The sequence below is a fragment of the Rousettus aegyptiacus genome, unplaced genomic scaffold, assembly GCF_014176215.1.
Source record: "Rousettus aegyptiacus isolate mRouAeg1 unplaced genomic scaffold, mRouAeg1.p scaffold_m13_p_7, whole genome shotgun sequence".
Classification (NCBI taxonomy): Eukaryota; Metazoa; Chordata; class Mammalia; order Chiroptera; family Pteropodidae; genus Rousettus; species Rousettus aegyptiacus.
In genome coordinates, this window is record NW_023416310.1 from 94,647,844 (window position 1) to 94,669,011 (window position 21,168).

Consider the following 21,168-nt stretch of genomic DNA (forward strand, 5'->3'; position numbering starts at 1 on the left):
AATCACAAATTAACAAGTTAAATAAACATTTTAAGGCAGTAAAAAGCAGTTTGGTGTTTATTTTAAATATTTTGATGAGAAATGTGTTTATTCTATAAATTGGAAGCATAAATCCCCTAAAACTTCATTTTAACTGTCATTATTTACAAATGATATAATTGTGTACACAGAATTTTTTTTTTAATTTACAGATGGAATATTAAAAGTAATAATCGAATTTAGCCAGGTTGGTGGATACAATATCAGAGTACAAAAATCAATTATGTTTCTGTATGCAAGCAACAATTACAAAATGAAAATTTTAAAATACCATATACAGTAGCATCAAACAAGCATGAAACAAGTAAGGACAAATCTAACAAAAGATGTATAAGACTTATACACTGAAAACTACTGAAAGAAATTAAAGAAGGCCTTAAAAAATGAAGGTCTCTACCATGTCTATTTATTAAAAGACTTAATATTCTCCTCAAATTGGTCTATGGATTCAACGCAATCTGAATCAAAATTACAGCAGATTAGTCTGTGTGCGCGCATGCACACACAAACAATTGGCAAGTTGTTAGTGAAGATAAGCCTTAAGAAAAAGAAACCTGGAAAGTTTGCATTACCATATCTTAAGGTTTATAATAAAGCTACAGTAATTAAGAAAGTACAGTAATGGTATAAGAACAGACAAACAAACCCATGAAATAAAATCCAGAGACAATTCCCACATATAGTCACCAGACTTCTGACAACAGTGCCATTCCTCTTCAGTGAGGAAAGGATGGCCTTTACAACAAATGATGCTGAGTCAGGTGGATTTCTATATAAGGAGAATAAGTGAATCATGACCCCTACCTCATACCACTCACAAAAATCAACTTCAGATGTGAAAGGAAAAACAATAATCTTCTAGACGATAACGTAAGATCACATTGGGATGAGCAATGATTTCTTAAACAGGATCTTAAAAGCACTGACTATGAGAAAAAAAAAATGTATAAATAGGACTATATTAAAATTAAAAACTTCTGCCCACCAAAAGATATTGTCAAGAGAATAAAAGGATAAGCTACAGAGTGGGAACAGATATTTGCATATGTCTATCAAAGGGCATGTACCTATAATGTATATTTTTTAAACTTCCATAAATCAGTAAGAAAAAGATAGCTAGTGTAATAGAAAAGTGAGCAAAATGACTTAAGTAGGCACTTCGCAAAAGAGGATGTAAAAATGGCCAATATAAAGAGTCAATATTTTACTCATCAAGAAAATGCAAATCAAAACCACAGTGAGATACTCACAAGAATAGCTAAATTTTTAAAAAGGAATTTCTAAGCACAAGTGTTGGTGAGAATAAAGAGCAACTGGAACTCTCATCTACTCCTGGCATGTAAACTGGTACAGCATTGAAAGTTGTTTGCATTATCTACTAAAAACTAAACACATAAGCACTCTATGACATAACCAGTTTCATTCTTACATATGTAAAACACAGAAATGTGTATGTATGCGCACCAAAAAAAAATATAGAAGAAAGTTTATGCCAACATTACTTGTAATAGCGGGGGAAAAAAAAACCGGAAACAACAAACATTTGTCAACAATAAAAAGGACAAGTATATTGTAGAATATTCATAGAATGCAATACTATACAGCAGTAGGAAGAAATGAACATCTGCTCTACACAGCACATGGACGAATCTCACAAGTAAGCATATGGTTGAGAAAAAGTTGCCAGACACAAGGAGCACATACTGCACGACTTGTAAATTTCGTTTATACCAATTCAAAACCAAAATGTATTGTAATAGAGGTCAAAAGGGCCATTCTCTTTGGGTGGAGTGGGGATTAATCTGAGTTGATGAAAATGTTCTATATTTTTATTTGGGTGGTTGCAAGGATGATTTTACTTTAAAAAACTAATCTATAGCAATAGAAGTCAGAATAGTGAAAATAATGAGTTTGAAGGAGGCATCTAGGAGTTGGTGTGCTATATATGTTGATCTAGGTTGTGGTTACATGGGGGCATTTACTTTGTGAACATTCACCAAGCTATTCACTTCTGATATCTCCCCTTTTTAGTATGGATTTTTCTTTTTACCTCAATAAAACTTTACTTTAAAAAACAAGTTCTATATTTATGAGAGAGAAGACAGTAAAAGCCCAAATGATATGGGCTGACCATCCTCGCTGGTGAAAACGATAAAAGAAAACATTTATTGAACATGTAATACAAGCCAGACACTGTGCTAAGAACTTAATTTACATGGACACTCTCATTTAATTCTCATACGTCCCATGAAGGTCAATCCTATTATCATACCCATTTTACAGGTGAAGAATCTGATGCTCAGCAAGTGTGTGGGACTTGCCAAGGTCTTACAGTTAGTAGAGCTGGGATTCCAACCTTGGTAGTTTCTGAAACAGAAAAATGGGAATTCAAATAATGATTCCTTAAAAATGAAAGGAAGTAGTAGTCAGGGGTGTGTGCCCCTGACGTGTCTAGTCATGGACCCACCCAGAAAGCTGCCCACTGTCTAACCGCCCAGAGGATCCACCCTCAGCCTCTCAGGCCCCACAGAAGGATGCTGTGAATTGGCTTTTCCTTCACACGTCGTCAGCCTCCATGACTGAGTAGGGGCGGGTGTGTTTGCATTGGATCTCAGGGAGTTGCTGCGGCTGTGTCTGGCACTCACTGGATTTCCTGTAACTGGAAAAGAGTGATGTAATGGTATTTGACCAGAGTGGAAAACAGGCCTCACCATAAGCAGTGTGTGAAACTGCCCTCTGTCGTGCCAGGCCTCACACAGGCCCTCCGCCCGTTCCACCATGTGCACCTGGCACACACACCCCTTCACACCTCCTCTCCTAGCCCTCTGAGACCATCCTCTTCTAAGAACCCCATGACTGAAAATACTAACATTTGGGTGATTTCCAAGCACTGCCTTTCACCAAGAGCGTAGAGTTGCTCACCAGATAGAAACGTTTCCGTGGTCTGGGTTGGAATGGTACAGTGAGGAATTTTGCTTGGAGAAATTCTGCAGAGGTTTTTTTTAGAGAACTCGTGGTGGGTGACTGATTTCTGTCATTTCTTCTAGACTGTAAATAAACTCAAGTAGCAGGAGGCCATGAGACACCAGGAGTCAGGGGGAGTGTTCTAGCATTTGCAGGTCAGGAGCCTCTTTGGGGCCTATGGACAAGTGGGAGCCAGACTCAGGAATGGGGACCTTCAGCTCCCTTCAGAAACATGTTTGTGCAGCCCAGGGAGACACAGTAACAAATGAGGAGACGCTGGTCTCCCCCTTCAGTGACTGACCAGGCTGCCCAGTTCCCTTTCTCCCACAGCATTCCAGGGTGATTTCATGAGATTCTGCTCTTGCCAAGAAGGCATCAAGTGCCTAAAATAAGTTTTACTGATATTTCTAGAAAAATCACCAGCACTCAAAGATTCTCCTCAGTCAGTAATTTTCCATTGGGTTGCCTTATATTTATACTACATTGGCCCATTCTTATCATTTATCCACTTATATATTTTTTATGAATTCATTCATTGGCTAACTCACTCTTTTAACAAAGAATTATCGACTGTGTGCTCTGGGGAATCAGCTGTAAACAAGAGACATTCTTCCCTTTCCCAAGTCACATAGCTATGTGTTCCCAGTTCAATTTTTACGTATAATTGTACTTCTAGATAGAATTTATTGAGCACCCACTATGTTTTAGGCACTCTTCTAGTCATTTTACATGTAGTAATCTCATTAATCCTCACAGTACTCTGGGATAAATTTCTATTTTATAGATGAGGACACTGAGACAGGGGAGCTAAAAATAATTTTTGTAAGGCCCCTTGGCTAAGGGGTACAACTGGGATTTAAGCCCGGCAGTCTTATTCCACAATCCACGCTCTTAACCACTTAATATATTTATGTAGACAAATAGGAAAAAAACCCAGAAGGCTGTAACTAAATGTCAATCAAGGTTACATCATTACCTGGAGGTAGGGAGAGGATAGAATGATTAGTGGTCTATATTTTATTCCTGCCATATATTCTGTATCTCTCACTCTCTCACTCTCATATTCATTTGTACCGTGAGAAAAAGTCAATACAGTTATACAAGCACTTAAAGAGCAGGTTTGCAGGAGTGAGGCAGGAGAAGGGGCGACTGGTGGGCAGGAGTGCATGTCTGAGCCGAGGTCTGAGAGAGGAAGATACCTTTCCCTCAGGAAATACCACACAAGAAGGAGACACAGCTTCACCTCAGGGTTCTTTCATCAACTCTGCCAGAGCTGTAAGCCTTTTTGGTGACATCGCCCGATATTTGCAACTAGGAAGATTCTAAAGTAGGTAGAATTTTTAGTGACTGCGCCAGCCATGTGAGAACAATGTGTGCTCAGGGAATAAACACGTTTCATAATCACCAGCCCAGAGAAGGTTAACTACACAAAAATACCTGCTTCAGAGTAAGGCTTGATGTAAACTCAGTCGCTATGACAAGTGACCAGTGACCCAGGCTGCAGGTGCCTCCTTGCCCCAACCACTACCCTGCTGTGAAATAAACAATTACGTAATTCTTATCTCATCGTCATTCTCTTATTCTGATGTCAACATGTTTGTTTATTTACAACAACAAAGGATGAATGCTATTTCATTTTGCAAAAGGGAAGAACCCATAATTCATTTAGTCTTCAATGCAAATGTATCAAGTAAAATATGACCATCCCCATTTTAGAGATAAGGAAACAGAGGCTCAGAGAGGTTAAACAACTCATCATCTAGTAGTTTTATACAAGATGAGCTAATAATCAAAAGGAAACCAATCTTTTAATATTTCCTTAAATAAACAAGAAAAATGTTGATACAAAACAAAATACATCACCAGCTCACCCATGTGGATGTTGAAAATGAAAGGTTTGGGGAAGATACCTATGTTTTTGAGAATTCATTTGCTTTTCATAAAGTAGACCTGAATGGTATATTCAGACCAAAATCTTATCTTCTGTACTCAACATAGTGAGGTTATGTTGGGAAGTTGTTTTTGATTCTAAGTGCAACAGGAAGCCATTGAGAAGTTTTAGGTGACTACTCTGATCTGATTTGTGATTGAAGCTCTCACTCGGTGCTGAGAGGATACTGGATTGAATGTCTGTCTCCTCAGCTGAACAATAGGCCCTGTTCTTATTTGCTCTTTTTTCACTTGTGCCTGTCTGTATCCATTCAAGTGTCAGCTCTGTGAGAATAGAGACCTTGTCTATGTCCTCATTACTGTATCACTCATGAATGGAACAGTGTCTAGTCCAGAGTAGGCTTCCGATAAATATTTGTCGAATCAATGAATGAGTGAATTAATACAAGAACAAGTGAGTAAATGAAGTATACAAATGAACATGAAGTGTGGTGAGTTCTGTGAAAAAAAAGCATAGAGGGCTGTGACACATTTTAAGAGGAAAATTTGACTAGAGATGGGAGAGTGATAATTGTAGCTTAAAGTGATTCAAAATATATTTATGACATAAATTTAATGGAACTTGCCGATGTACTCAATATGGGATATAGAGCCTCGGAGAACGCACTAGGTATGAAGGCGAGCTTCATTTCTTCAGGCCTCCAAGCTGGACATCCAACTGAATTTAGCTTAAGATGAGTGACTGTTTTTAAGTCATTTATTAGCTATTTGTACAGGAAACCTGCATAATAGCGAGCATGATTTTCTAAATAATGACATTCACTGAAAATAGGGGAATAAGAGCGGTTATTTTTATAGTATCTACAGGAATCAGTTGATAGCAGTCTCTCTATGATGCTTTCTTCATCATTCCCTCCCTTAGTCTCCTGATATTTCTATAAGGTTTCCATGGCTAGGTTTCCATGACACCACAAAAGTCAGTTTCATCCATTCTGTCAAAAAAAAAAGAAACTGGTCAGAAAAGAAGCTTTTTCCTCTTTTCCTGCACCTGAATGAATGCATCTACTCTCCATCCCCCAAGACACACAGACAGACACACACACACACACACACACACACACACACACACACACACACACTGCTCTTAGCAAAGAGCTAGGTACACAGATATTTACAACCATCAATTGACTTGTCTTCTTGTCTTCTTGGGTTAAAATACCTTTCATATCTTAGAGACTTTTGTGGATCATATGATTAATATTTATAAAGAGTCATTTCCAAGTTAAGTGTTCTTCCACTCTAGACTCTAAAAGTGAATCTCTTGAGATTCGTTTCTGAAGGCAAACACTATTGTTTTACAAGCTGCAAATAAAATTTCTCCTATGTTATCATCCTCAAAGGCCTGCTCTTATTTTATTATCTTGATTTCAAAAGCTAGAAACTGAGATTATTTTCGTATATGTATAGGAAGCATAGATTTCTTTTTCCCTTCAGTCTCCTCATTCAGATTTTGTTGGCTAGACCTGAGCTCTCCTGAGCTTTCCCTGTGATAGATTTTATATGCAATTTCTATTTCTTTAACGTGAGTGTTTTGGCTGTGCTCACAGAGGATTCATTCACAAATTTCAGGAGGACTTCACTGTCCAGATGCAAGATATGCTTTTCTGCAACACAGTGAGCTATTGACTCCCTGATGGATGCATGTCTCTATTAATATTTCCAAATCATAAAGCTGGGATGACTAAGTAAACATCATGTGAACTCTATCACTTAGGCTTCCTCCGTTGACTGTAGCATGTTTACTTTTCTTGGGTCAGCGCACCTGTCTGTGTATGGACAATGACTGTGAAAACAGTTGAGAGGCTATGGTATTTTCTCAGGCCAAATGCTTCTGCAAGGCAGTAGTAGCATCATAAAACACATCTTAACCATCAAAACTCTTTGGGAGTCAAATAATGGGGTGAGTGTACTGTGGGCTCTCTGATACCAAAGATATTGTTCTGGGTTCTCAGAAATGCCCACACTCATTGCATTGTTTTAATTCAACTGGAAACACATCCAATTTCTGTTTTTTTTTTTTTATTTGTCTCTATAGGTGTAAGGGTCTATTAGCTCAAACCAGGCACTGAGTTACATCCTTATGGGTCCGGCTGGGAATGTTGTACCCTTTTGATGTCTGTAGGGTAGTTATATATTTTTATGTGTCTCAGTTTCATAAAGAGCTCAATAAAGAAGCTCCTTGGTGGGTGAAACACAAAAATAAATGAATATTTAATTTTTTTAAAAAACATCTCTTTGGGACTTTTTCTGTCACGGTGATACATGGGACCCTGAGTAAGAATATGAGACAGTTTTAATAGATAGGTGTTTAAAACACACCACAGTGCCCCAGTGGCTTTTAGATATATAATTAGGGATGGGGGAAGGAGAGCCTTGTTTATCATGCTTCTAACTCTTCAAAGTTTTTCCACTGCATCTATTTGTTGCCATAGTTGACAATGCCCAGCATGTTCTGGGCCCCACTTTTCCTCATTTCATGCTCAGTCACTTGATCTTGTTTCTCTGTAACCCAGCTGCCTGTCATTTTTTCAATTCTTTGACATCTTCTTCTCTCTTCTTACCCCAGGGCCTTCATACATATAATTCCCAGTGCTAGACAACTCATACCGCATATACGTGCACACATGCACTCACTCACGGTCATCAATCACACACCCTCCCCTTTCCACTAAATTCCTAGTCATCCTTCCTACCCTAATTCAAGAACTACTTCTTCAGGAAAGCCTACCCCAGCCCTCCCAGGTTAGATTAGGCTCTTATCTTATACATTCTCATAGAACCTACTCTTTTCCTTTAGAGCACTTGACTCAGTTGGCAATTACATAACCATTTGGGTAATTCTTTATCAATGGCAGTCTCCACCCTAGATCCCTAGATTTTTTTTTCTTTTTTTTGCTTAACATTATAACTTCAACCTCACATATAGAGCCTGGCCTCTAGTTGGCTTACAATAAATATTGGATGGATAGATGGATGGATGGATGGATGGATGGATGGATGGATGGATGGATGGATGGATGGATGGACGGACGGACGGATGGACAGATGGACAGACGGATGGACCGACGGACAGACACATGGACACAGGAATACACATGCGTGCACATGCTTCTGTCAGGGAATGGGAATATTGCTAATGTAACTTCCAGAGTATATTTTGGGTTTTCTTTAATTCACAGTGCTGTGATAAACAAAGTAGAAATGACAATATTCTTCATATGACTCAACTTCTTTGCTAATTCTGTTTACAGAATCAGCATTCATTCAGTCACATAAATGCCATGAATGATTCATGTGCCTCTGGTTAGCACTCAAGAAAGAAAAATCTATTTATAGGACTTACAAATATCATATAAATACCATGTCTTGTTAACTATGCATTTGTGTTCATTTCAACTTAATCACAGAAACAGCAATTACTCCTCTCTAACACCATTAACAGCCTCCTAATGTGCTAGAGATAAATTACTCAATAAACAAATGTTTAAATACATTAGCAGGGACCAATGAAGTGTTATATTATACACTCCGGACCATCAGCAGCAGTCACCTTCCCTTCGTTTTCTCTTTCCCTCTCCACCTCCGCATAGTGCAGCAGCCTGTGGAATCTGGGACAGCTCCAAATAGATGGGGTAGAGAGTACGCTGAAGCTTAAATGATATGGGGAGGCCCCGTCAGTCACTACTGACTGGTACAGTACAGCTGGGAATGCATTTTTGATCAAGTACCAGATAATTAAAATAGTTGTAGGATAGAGAAAGGTTGATAAAAAGCACATGGGGAATCAGAGAGCTTAAAATAGTCAAGATTGCATACCAAGACCAGGTTTGAATTTTAGATACTAAAATTTTGGATACTGAAATATGTGCACATCCAAAAGCTGGCTTAGGGGAAAATGGTCATATTATACTTCTGGCAATAAAATTTCATTTAAACACAGAAATCAAGGCCTTTTAGAATCACCTTATGTTTTGGCTTCCAAATATGTAGTCTAGTCTTGCCTAAAGGGTCCAACAGTCCAAGGAATCATGGAAAACAGGTTTTGTGGTTCATGAAAAATGCCCTCTCCCAGGACATAATCTATGAGGACTGTAGTGGTGAGTTCTAGGTCAATAGACACCAAATGTCCTAATATACTCCTGAATTGTGGCTTCCATTTTCTTTTAAAATTTGTCAAAATTAGAATAACTAATTTTTCAAAGTTTAGTTAAATTGCATGGATTTGCCATCATAGTAATCATCCTCCCAAATGTATTTTTCTGGTGTTTTGAAAAATAAAAACAACACATGCTCATCAAAATATACATCTATATCTATATATATAGAAATCTATATAGATATATAAATATAGGTATCTACATAAGATAGTGCAGATATTTATAAATTAAAAAGTAAAAGTCCTTCATTTGCTCCTTCTCTTGTAAATCATATCTCATTCCTCAGAGATATCCAGTGCTTACAATTTGATAGATTTATTTTTACACAAATAGGATTCTACCACATATACCATTCTGTAACCCCCTTTTTTTCTTTTAAGATATATTTTAAATGTCCTGTTGGGATGAGATGAAGGGTACATGGAACTTCTTTTGCTATAACTCATGAGTCCATAAATATTTCAGGATAAAACATTTTTTAAAAAGCATTATTTTCTATTTTAAAAAAATGTCTTATAGTTATAGGGCCACTTCAGTACATTACAACTACCTCATTCTGTTGAACAGGTTACTAATATTTTATTGTTAGGCTGTATGGTAATTCTTTTAACTAGTCTCCTATTAATAAGCACTTAGGTTATTTCCCATTTTTTAATATTATAATAATAATGCAGTGGACAACCTTGTGCTTTTAGCTGTAATTGTGATACAGTTTGGCAAGCTAAGTGCCTCACTGATTTCTATTGTTCTTTTGTATGAGGTAAGTATCTAAAACTTCACAATTTCAGGTAATCATGTCAGCAATGTTTTTGTATTAACATATCTGCATTTTTGTAAGAAATATCTAGCCAGAGCAGACACAAGCATATTACTGAAAGTTTTGTGTCTATTCCCACAAAGTTGCCTTTTTGGCTATGGTTTCTCCTGGAGGGGACACGTGTTCACCAGATCCTAACCATGTGTTCGGAGGAGACTCTTGCTGAGGCCTTCATGACTAAGCAGACTTCAACTTTGACATAATCAAAGAAACAAAACCCATCTGCAAGTTTAACAAAGAGGAGAGAAGGAGCTTCCCTGATCAGTTGAAAACGAAAGAAATAATGAACTTTGAAAAACAATTGCTTAAAACTGTGCCATTGCCAGGCCTCTTCCTATTTGACAGCCAGTGACAGAAATTAATATATCCTCCCTAGAATAAAACCAATTCATCAAAATTCAACACTTCATCCCTAGGATGAAGCCAGACTTATTTTAAATGTTAATATGTGCCATGGTAACACATATCCATCTTGAAATTTATTAATATAACAAATTTAGGAGCCTCTATAATGTGCAGGGGACCACAACATAGGTATTGAGATACAAAGATAAATAAGGTAACTTCTGCACTCCCCAAAAAAGCACTCTGTCTAGATCAGCAGTTCTTAGCCTCTTTTACAGCCATGGACCCCTCTGAGAAGTTGATAAAAACTATAGAACAAGGAAAATGCACATGTGCACATACACCCAAAACCCAAGTGATCTTAGCCACTACCCTAATTTGAAAGCCAATTAATAAGCAACAGACCTATGTTAAGATACCTTGGTCTACTAGAAATACAAATGGTTAACTGGAAAAATTAGAGAGCATCCAGCTAAAGGGTCCTTTAATGAAAAATGAAATCATACCTTATAGAATTTCTCATTTACAAAATGCTTTCTTCTATCAACATCTTTCTGTAGTAAGCCAGCTCCATTTTTGTCAGATGAGGTAGTATGCTCAGAGAGCATGTGATTAGCCCAAGGCCACTCAGCTATCAGCTGCAAGAACTCTGACCAGAATCGAGGTCTATGACACGTACTCTGTTTTGCCAAATGGAGTAGATGACTAATGTGAAATGCCATAAGCAAGGTTTTAAAAAAATTCCTAGTATCCATCATATAGAGATGAAAAGTTCTGAATAGTCATCAGGATTACCTTTGTATATGGACATTTTTAAATTTTAGAGTCTTTCACTATTCCTTTCTCTCCCTTCCTCCCTCCCTCCATCCATCCATCTTTCTTTGCTTTATCACTTAGTATATATTGGTTTATATAGTCAGCTTCCCCTACTAAATTACATATACCTTGAAGACAAGGACTACAGTTGCTTTACTTCCGTTTCCTCTGTGCCTAGCAAAGTGCCTGGTATAGTCAGCACTAATTGTCTGTTGAGTGAATGAGAGTTCATTTTACAAAGAAAGAAATTAACAACATTGGCTTCTATCAAATGTGTCCTCAAATAGTGTTCTACCTGCAAAGCTTGTCTCTAGGACATGAAAAGTGTCATCAGTGGTTTGACATATTACTTTTTGGTTTTTGTGCATTTTTTGTTCTCTCTCCTCCCCATTTTTTTAACTGACTGTGATGTTTGATAAATGGAACCAAGCTTGGTTGAACATTTAACACTAAACAGTCTTTCACTTCACAGAATCAAAACTTTGCCATGTTATGTGCCAAAATAGAAGAGACCTTAAACGATAATTTAATTATTTAATTTAGCTGCAGAGTTTAGATATTTTTTTTTAGCTGAAAGCTTATTGAAAAAAAAAATAGGAAAAAGCCAAAATGTGACTTGCCAACCCAAGCCAAACGACAACTTTGGAAGCAATGTGGTTATAAAAACGATGAATGAATGATTTAATGGCTCTTTGGTCTTAGAAACTATACCCACCCTTGCCAAGAAGGAGTGAGAGAATAAGTCTGTCCTTTAACCACACTGAACTCCTTGAAGGCAGGGTTTATCCCTAATCTATCCTTGTAGTCTAGAAAATTGTCTGGCACACGGTGAGTGCTCAGTAGATTTTTGCTAAATTAAATTGTATTTTTGCAAAATTTACATGTATCTGTAATACATGTTCATATGTTGCACATATTATATAAATATGCTATGTGGGTGAATACTCTAAAAGGGCAGGCTATGCTCCATGTCTTCCCACATACAAACTGAAAAGCCCATAGCACTTACTTGTGCATGACCACAGCTAAAGTCAGTTATGTTACAGAGCTCTGTCTAATACGAGCTCTGTCTAATATGTGTTACTGTCTATATAGTAACAATGTGGTCTCTGAATTACATAGTCATAATATGTTCTCTGAAATATTTTCCTAAATATAGAGGTAAAATGATCCATTCCAGTATATACTTAGTGTATATATTCAAACTCAGGCCAGGACTAGAGACAATACTACCCTGCTTCTACCAGTCAGTTTCCCTACACCACACAGCCCAACCTCCCAACCCTAGGGAGCTCCGCTGCACCATATTAAGCTGAGTATGGTTCAACACTGTGGCTTGTTACCCCGTATAAAATGGCCTCTTCCTGCCATTCATCTTAACCTCGGTGGATGGTTCCAATTCACAGTGGCTGACGCAAGTGTGTGGCTAGTGAGCTAGACTCTTAGCAAAGAAGCTAAGGGAGAGCAAAACATGATGCTAAAATGCCAGCTTTATGAAGGCTCAATGTATTTTTAAAGACATGGTTGACAGAATAGAGGGTTAAGTTGATGACCTCCTGCTGGGAGCAACTAGGGCCCAAAGTAAGTCAGGACTCAGAGGAATTAAAGAAACCAGGAGAATAATCATTAAAGCACAATCCCAGGAACATACATTAACAAGTATTGAGCAGATTCAGGCAGAATTCCCATTTTCAGGAACACATGCATGCTTATACCATGAAGTTCTGAAGTTTCTTATTACTTAGAAATACCTACTCATCCCAGAAACAACAGATGACCCAGGAGAACCTAGCCACAAGGAAAATTAAATTGGAGAAAATACTGGGGGCCATTATAACACTCAACGCAGAATAATTCTACTTTCTCTCAAACCACCTCTCATTTAGGGAGTGGATCCTGAGGGCTCTGAGGAAGGGGGCCAGGACCTCTCCACACCTCTCTCCTTTGTGCTCTCCAGACCCACACTGGCTGGACTGAAATGTGGTCACTTTCCACCAGCACCTAATTTAGCGCCCTGGCACTTAATAAATATTTAACACTATTGAATGTACTTACAGGAAACAGCTTGGAAATGAATTGCCTAGTTTTCAAGCAGCTGCTTGGGAATTGTGCATTTTGCAAAAACCAAATTAACTTGTTAATAAAAAAAAATGATTCCATGCATTACATGATATTCTTTTCATGTTAGTTTCAAAGCCACATGACCCAGAAAATAGTTTCCTTACTAAGAGGAAATGACTCGGGTTTTTTTTTTTTTTTGGTATTAAAATAATGGTGATATTCATCTGATCATTCAGCAAATATTTGAGCACCTATCTTGTATGTCCTGTGCTGTTGTAGGCACTGGTAAACAAGGAGAAGGGCTTTTCTAGTGTTTACATACTAATTAATAAAAGCAAATATACAAATAAATAGATATATAATGTGTACTGTGAAGAAAAAATAGAAAAAGGGAATAGAGAGTGATAAGAGACACTATTTCAAAAAGAGTAAAAAGTGTCTCAGAAGAGATGATATTTAAATAAGTGATCGAAATGGAATGAGAGTGCAAGGCATATGAATATCTGGAGAGTTCTGGGAAGATGGGGGGCCCTAAGACAGGAACGTCTTTGGCCATACTCAAAGAAGCTCATATATTTGGATGAGAGAGGAGGAAATGAGAGAAAATGATAGAGGTAGTAGGAAATCAGATTTTGCCAGGCTTTACAGGCTATGGTAAGGACTTTGGATATCAGTCAAAGTATGAAAGAAAGTCACTGGAGGACTTTGAGCAAGGCATGATCAAATGGAACTTCAGATTACACACCCAAACAACTTTATTTTTTTCCAAACAACTTTAAAACCATCCAAGTAGAAAGTTCTGTTTCAAAAAATAACAAAAACAACAACAAACTTCTGTTTCCAATCAAAGATGAACCAGATATTTAGAGAAACTCTACCAGTAAAAAAATTGCACATCTAAAAGTATGTTGAACTGGCATAAATGTAAGGAAATTCCTTGAGGCTAAAAATATGTCCAGAAGGATAAATAAGTACTGTAGTGGCATTTGTCATGGGATTATCTGTCAATTCATGGTGACCTAGAATCTTAATTTTAGAAGGTCTTTCATCTAAAAGATGGAGACAAATGCTAAGACATAAGAAAAGTAGGATACTAGCTCATGAGACTCATAGTTGGCACCTCATTGGTTAAAAAGCAAAAAACCATCCTACAAAGAGAGATTGTGAACTCTCATATATCACTAATGGGAAAATAGTACAGTACTTTGGAAAACAGTTTGACAGTTTCTCAAAAAAGGTGAGATTATACTTTCTATATGACCCAGGAATTTCCTCAATATCTACCCAAGAGAAATTAGATCGTATGTTTACACCAAGATTTGTTCATAGCAGTCATGCATAATAGCCAAAAAGTAGAAACAATTCAAATATTCATCAAGCGGAGAATGAACTTAACAAAATGTGGCATATCCATACAGTAGAATACTACTCAACAGTAAAATAGAAATAAACTACTGATACAATGGCATTTTTGAATCTCAAAAACATTTTGCTAACTAAAATAAGTAATGTACGAAAGATGAAATACCATATGATTTCATTTATATTAAATTCTGGAAAAGGTAAAGCTATAGGGGCAGAAAAGAGACATATAATGGTTACTTGGGGCAGAGATTGAACACAAAGAGCTGTAAGAATTTTTTTGAGGTAATCCAAGTTTTTTAAAGCACATTGTAGTATTTGTTGTTTGTATGACTGAACGCATTCATCTAAACTCATTGAACTTTACACTTAAAAATGGATGAATTTGTTGCATTTAAATTACACGGTAAAGCTATAATGATTGGGAGAATCATTATAATATGATAAAATATTATAAACGACATTGTGTTAACAAATTTGAAGATGTATATAAAATGGACTAAAAGTTGTCAAAACCAATCCTAGAAAAAATAGAAAACTTGAATGATCCTATCACTGTAAACAAAAATCAATTACTAGTTACGAATCTTTCTTTAAAAATACATAGAATCCAGACAGTTTTACAGGTGAGTTGTATCAAATATTCAAGGAATGGACAATTTCAACCTTAAACTATTCAGATTATAAGGGAAGGAAGGGTAGGACAGGAGATACTCTCCAATTTTTTTTAGAGGCTTGTATAACTTTCATAGAAAAAACAGACAAGAAAATAGGAGAAAAGAAATCTACCTTCCAATCTCATTTACTAATATAGATACAAAAGATCCTAAGCAATATATTAGCAAACCAAATTAAGAAATGTATAACAAAATATAACTCATAACTTGGATTTGGGTCTTATTCCCAAAATGCAAATTTAGTTCAAATTTACAAAAATCTATTAATGTAGTTTGCCACATCATTGAGCAAAAGGAGAAAAATACATGTGATCATTGCAATAAATGAGAAAAAATTTCAATAAAATTCAACAGACATCCATGATAAAATATCTTGGGAAAACTAGGAATGCAAAGGAACAATCTTAACCTGATGAATGGTATCTTTAGAAAACCTGGAGCCGCCATCATATTCAATAGAGAAATACTGCAAGCATTCCCGTTAAAATCAGGATCATGCCCTCCATCACCACCTGTATTCAACAATGTGCTGAGGATCCTAGCCAGAATAGCAAGAAGAAAAACATAAAACATACAGGCATTCAAAAGTAAGAACTAAAATTCACAATTGATATAATTATCTATCTAAGACAGAAACATCTACAAATTCTTATAATTAACAAGAGTTTAGCAATATTGCTGAATATAAGATCAATATACAAAAGTCAATTTTATATCTAGTTACCAGTCATAAACAGGTATAAAATTTATATTTTTAAAAGATACCAATGAGGCTGGAGGCATCACTCTGCCCGACTTCAAATTATACTACAAAGCAACAGTAATCAAAATGGCATGCTATTGGCAGAAAAACAGACACATAGACCAATGGAACAGAATTGAGAGTCCAGAACTAAACCCATATTTATATGGGCAAATAATTTTCGACCAAAAAAAGCCAAAAACATACTGTGGAGAAAGGAAAGTCTCTTCAATAAATGGTGCTGAGAAAACTGGAAAGCCACCTGCAAAAGAATGAAACTAGATTGTTTTTTATCGCCATACACCAAAATTAACTCAAAATGGAGCAAGGACTTGAAACAATAAGACCTGAAACAATAAAATGCATAGGAGAAAACACAGGAACTAAACTCGAGGACTTTGAAATTAAAGAGAATTTTATGAATTTGACCTCAAAGGCAAGAGAAGTAAAAGGAGAAATAAATGAATGGGACTATATCAAACTAAAAAGCTTCTGCTCAGCAAAAGAAATTGTCAACAAGGTAAAGAGACAACCATCTGAATGGGAAAATCTATTTGCCAGCAATGCCTCCGATAAGGGCCTAATATCCAAAATATACAAAGAACCCATACAACTCAATAACAACAACAACAACAACAAACAATCCAATCAAAAAATGGACAGAGAACCTGAACAGATACTTCTCCCTAGAGGACATACAAACAGCCAAGAAATATTTGAAAAGATGCTCAACATTGCTAGCTATTAGAGAAATGCAAATCAAAACCACAATGAGATACCATCTCACACCTGTCAGGATAGCTATCATCAACAGGACAAGTAATAACAAATCCTGGAGAGGATGTGGAGAAAAAGGAACCCTCATACACTGCTGGTGGAACTGCAAATTGGTACAGCCACTATGGAAAACAGTATGGAGGTTCCTCAAAGAACTTAAAATTGATCTACTATATGATCCAGCAATCCCTCTACTGGGTATTTACCCCAAAGACTTGAAAACCGGTATCCGAAAAGATATTTGCACACTGATGTTCATAGCAGCATTATTCACATTGGCCAGGACATGGAAGCAACTGAAGTGTCCTACAATAGATGATTGGCTAAAGAAGCTGTGGCACATATATACAATGGAATATTAATCAGTTATAAGAAGAGATGAAATACTGCCTTTTGCAACAACATGGATGCACCTCAAGATAATCATGTTAGGTGAAATAAGCCAGACAAAGAAAGTTGAAAACCACATAATATCACTTGCATGTGGAATTTACATATAAACCTAAAAGCAACAAATGGACAGGGCAAACAAGCAGAGACTCATGGACATGGACAATAGACTAGTGGTTACCAGAGGGTAGAGAGTGTGGGGAGGGGAGAGGTAGATGGGGTAAAAGGGGTCAAATGTGTGGTAACAGAAAGAAATCTAACTATGGGAGGTGAACACACAGTATATATGTATGTATGTATGTATGTATGTATGTATGTATGTATATATGTATGTATGTGTATATATATTTATTTAAATGTATATGTTTAAATTTTAAAAAAGGTACCACTGTAATAGCTATTAAAATATAAGGTATTGTGGAACAAAATGCTACAAAAGATGTGTAAAGCTGTATGTAGAAAATTATAAAACCTATTTAAAGGATATTTATTAAGTGCCAGCACTCTGCTAGGTAGTGGAAAATCAAAGGCTAGTAAGACAAAGTGTTCCTACTTTCCAATGCTGAGAGAAACTGGTGCCCATGAAAAATGAATGCCAGACTGCAAGGCAAGTGCAATGGAGGTGAGTTTAGGTACAATGACAGGGATGATTCGTGTTTGGTAGGGTCAGAAAAGGATCATTCAAAGCTGGAGACACTTGTGCTTACTCTCGATGATGAGTAGGGGATCTTTCCAGGAGAGCAGGGAGCAATAGGAAATAAGCAATGCTTGCAAAGCAGAGGGAACACTATGGGAATAGAAAATGGCATGGAATTTTCAAAGCACCCTACCCTCAACATACCATACAAGCTCAACAGGAATTTGCTGAAAATGCCATCAATTGCCCCACTCCAGACCTCTTGGACTGTCACATCCATCCCATCCTGCCTCTTCCCTTCATCTCCTGTCTGTTAAACTGTTTCCTGGACCTGAAGGTCCAATTCCAATTGCTTTCCCTACTCTCCCACCCTTACCCCACTGTGGTCCATCTCTCCCCTCTCTTCTGATACTACCTTATATCTCCAATTTTAGTGGAAGGCCAGCTGCATTCTTCTGTTTAGCAAATAGCAGTTGAAGAATTTCTACTAGTTTTGCACACAAGCAAGTTGCTAATTGAGTGGGCATGCCACATATGTGTTTCAGATAGATTGTCATCGCTCAGTGTAAGGGCTTCTTCAGAGCTGTTCCTTGCAGTACATTGTGATCTGAAGGAAATCTGCATTGTTGTCGGTTTTGTTTTAGTGCATGACATCACAGTGAATGACCTTCGTCTAACCCACAGGGAGACCGAGAGACAAAATCTGTAACTCTTGGCCTCGCAGATAAACTCTACCCTGTGTGCTTCAAAACAATATGAATTTCCCTCCCTCTCTCACCTCACTCTCCTCTCTAATTCAAATCCCCTGTGTAAGAATGCAAACAAGTTATGGACTCCTGGGCTGCATTCTGCTGGTTACAATGCTAATTTGCACGTCTGCTTCCTGTGCACCACAAAGCAGGCTCATCAGGTCGTGCATGGAAATAAAGTCTGATATTTCTCTGCTGTAAACGTTCTACATTATTTTTGAAAGTTAATAATTTCGTTCAGTTCAGAGTAAGCAATGCTATCTCCCTTCAGGTTCAGAGGAAGTATGGAAGTAGGGAGTAGTAGGGAGAACACTGGACTTGAATTTACCAGGAAAATACTGCTGGGGAAATCCCTCAGGTCTGTAGAGCCTCAGTTTCTCATCTTCAAGGAGGTAATAACATAGCTTTCCAGACCTGTGTTATTTTGCTGTTGGGCCAGTGGCTGTGTCAACACTTTGAGAAGTATACTCCATCCCAATGCCACGTGCTGTCGTTACCATGCATTCAGGAAATGAAATACTATGCAGCTTTTTTAAGTTAAATTTATTGGGGTGACATTGGTTAATAAAACTATATAGGTTTAAAATGTACAATTTAATAATACAGCATCTGTATATTGCATTGTGTGTTCACTACTGAAAATCACATCTCCTTTTTTCACCATATTTTTGACTCCTTTTACCCTATCTACCTCCCTCCCTCCCTGCTTTCCCTCTGGTAAGCACTAAACTGTCGTCTGTGTCAGTGAGTTTTTGTTGTTTGTCTTGTTCATTTGTTGCTTTCAGTTTTATATCCCACATGTAAGTGCAGTCATATGGTTCTGAATTTTTTCTGTCTGACTTATTTCACTTAGCATCATAATCTTAAGATCTCTCCGTGTGTTGCAAATGGCAACATTTCATCTTTTCTTATGACTAATAGTCCATTGTATATATGTACCACGTCTATATTCAGTCATCTATTGAAGGGCACTTTGGTTGTTTCCATGTCTTCAGCCTTTTAAAATGAGGTTGAAACTCTATATTAACTATGGTGAATTTACTCTATGGTTAAATGTTAAATGTTAAATGAAAGAAATAGTATATGTCGAAGTAGTGGTGTGGTGTGTTCTCATTCTTGTAACAGAAAATGTAAGCGTGTATTATCACATAGCTCAAGATCTGGATGGAGGCAACCTAGCGTAATGATGAAGCATATAGACTTTAGTGTTGTAGCGACTTGGTTTCAAATCCATTCTCTGCATGACAGGATGACCTTGTGCAGGCTGTTGAGAATCTCTCTCAGTCTCATTTTTTTTAAGGAAATGATAATGGAATTTGCTTCCTGAGGTAATTAGGAAGATTAAATGGGTAAAGTGTGTAAAGTAATTAGCATAATGCCTGCCTCACAATATGTAATCTATAAATGATGGCCATTATTATTACAATAGAAGAAAAGATAGAAAAAATGTCAATAGCTACTATCTCTGGGTTTAGACTTAAGAATGATTTTTATGGACTTCTTTAGGCCCCATACCCACCTTAGTCAACCATTTTGATGTGTTAACATGCATTTTTTTTTATATATGCATATTGTAACATAGGTGTCATTTTATAATGTACTTTTAATATACTTTTAAATTATGTGAAACTATCACATTATAGCTCAATGATACTACTTTTTTCACTGAGCACTGTTTTTAAGATCCGCCCCTGTTGCTGTGTTTACATCTAATTTATTCTTTCTAAATGCTGCTTAGTACTTCAGAGTGCTCATCCTCAACATTTCATCTAACTGCTCTCTCAGTGGTTGGACTCATAGGTTACGTTCAGCTCTTCTCCACTACAAATATTGCAGTAAGTCTCTACTTGCAAATCCTCTTAAAGATGCATGCAAGATTTTCTTTGAATTCTAGGTGTGGAATTGCTGGGTTTGGGGTATGTATATTTTTGATTTAACTAAGTGGTGCCAGATGCTCTCCAGAAAGGCTGCAGTGGTCCATTAGTAATGATGAGGTTCCCCTAGCCCCACATCCCCATCAAGATTTGGCTGTATCCATCTTTCTAACTTTTATCAGTCTAATAAATATAAAGAGATAATTCATTGTTGTTTTAATTTACATTCCTCGGATTACTACTGATCTGAGGTATAACTTCATATCTCTAGCAGTAATTCAAGTTTCCTCATATAAGTTTCCTATTGGTATCTTTTGCCCATTTTTCTTTTGAGGTTGCTGCCTTCCTCATTGACTTGCAGAGATTACCTGTGTTATTCATTTAGCTCTTATGGGTTTTAGACATTTCCAGTATTTTTTTCATATCGCCATCTGTGTAATTTTCCATGGTGTCTTTTCTAAACAGAAAGCCTTTATGTTGACGGACTCAAAGTCATCAGTACCTTGCCTTATGATTTGTGTTTTTGAAATGTTGTTTGAAAGGCTTTTCCCTGCCCTTAGGTCACTGAGATATTCTCTCTACATCATGCTCCATTCACTTTATAGTAGTACATTTTCTTCTTAGGTCTTTAATCCATGTAGAGTCCTTATTTATATGTTATGCGAGACAATGATCCAGTCTTATTTCTGTCTCTATAGTGAGTCGGTTTTCCCGATGTAAGCTTCTAGGTGCTGATTTGTGATATTTTTTTCATCGTATTTAAGCTTCCACATGTACATATAGGCCATTTGTCTAGCTCTCTGTCCTATTT

The 21,168-nt window shown here is 37.0% G+C and overlaps 1 long non-coding RNA gene across 2 annotated transcripts in view; it reads right to left on the reverse strand.

Moving 5' to 3' along the window:
• Positions 1 to 3,119: 3,119 nt before the first annotated feature.
• LOC107500892 overlaps positions 3,120 to 21,168 on the reverse strand; it is a 51,669-nt gene continuing 33,620 nt past the window's right edge. Inside the window, exons 3-4 of one of the 2 annotated variants that reach the window (XR_001594622.2) lie at positions 18,812 to 19,010; positions 3,120 to 5,885 (exon numbers count right to left, since the gene is read on the reverse strand). This is a non-coding gene — a long non-coding RNA (uncharacterized LOC107500892). The remainder of the gene's footprint in view (positions 5,886 to 18,811; positions 19,011 to 21,168) is intronic. The other variant, XR_001594621.2, reaches the window with a different exon arrangement.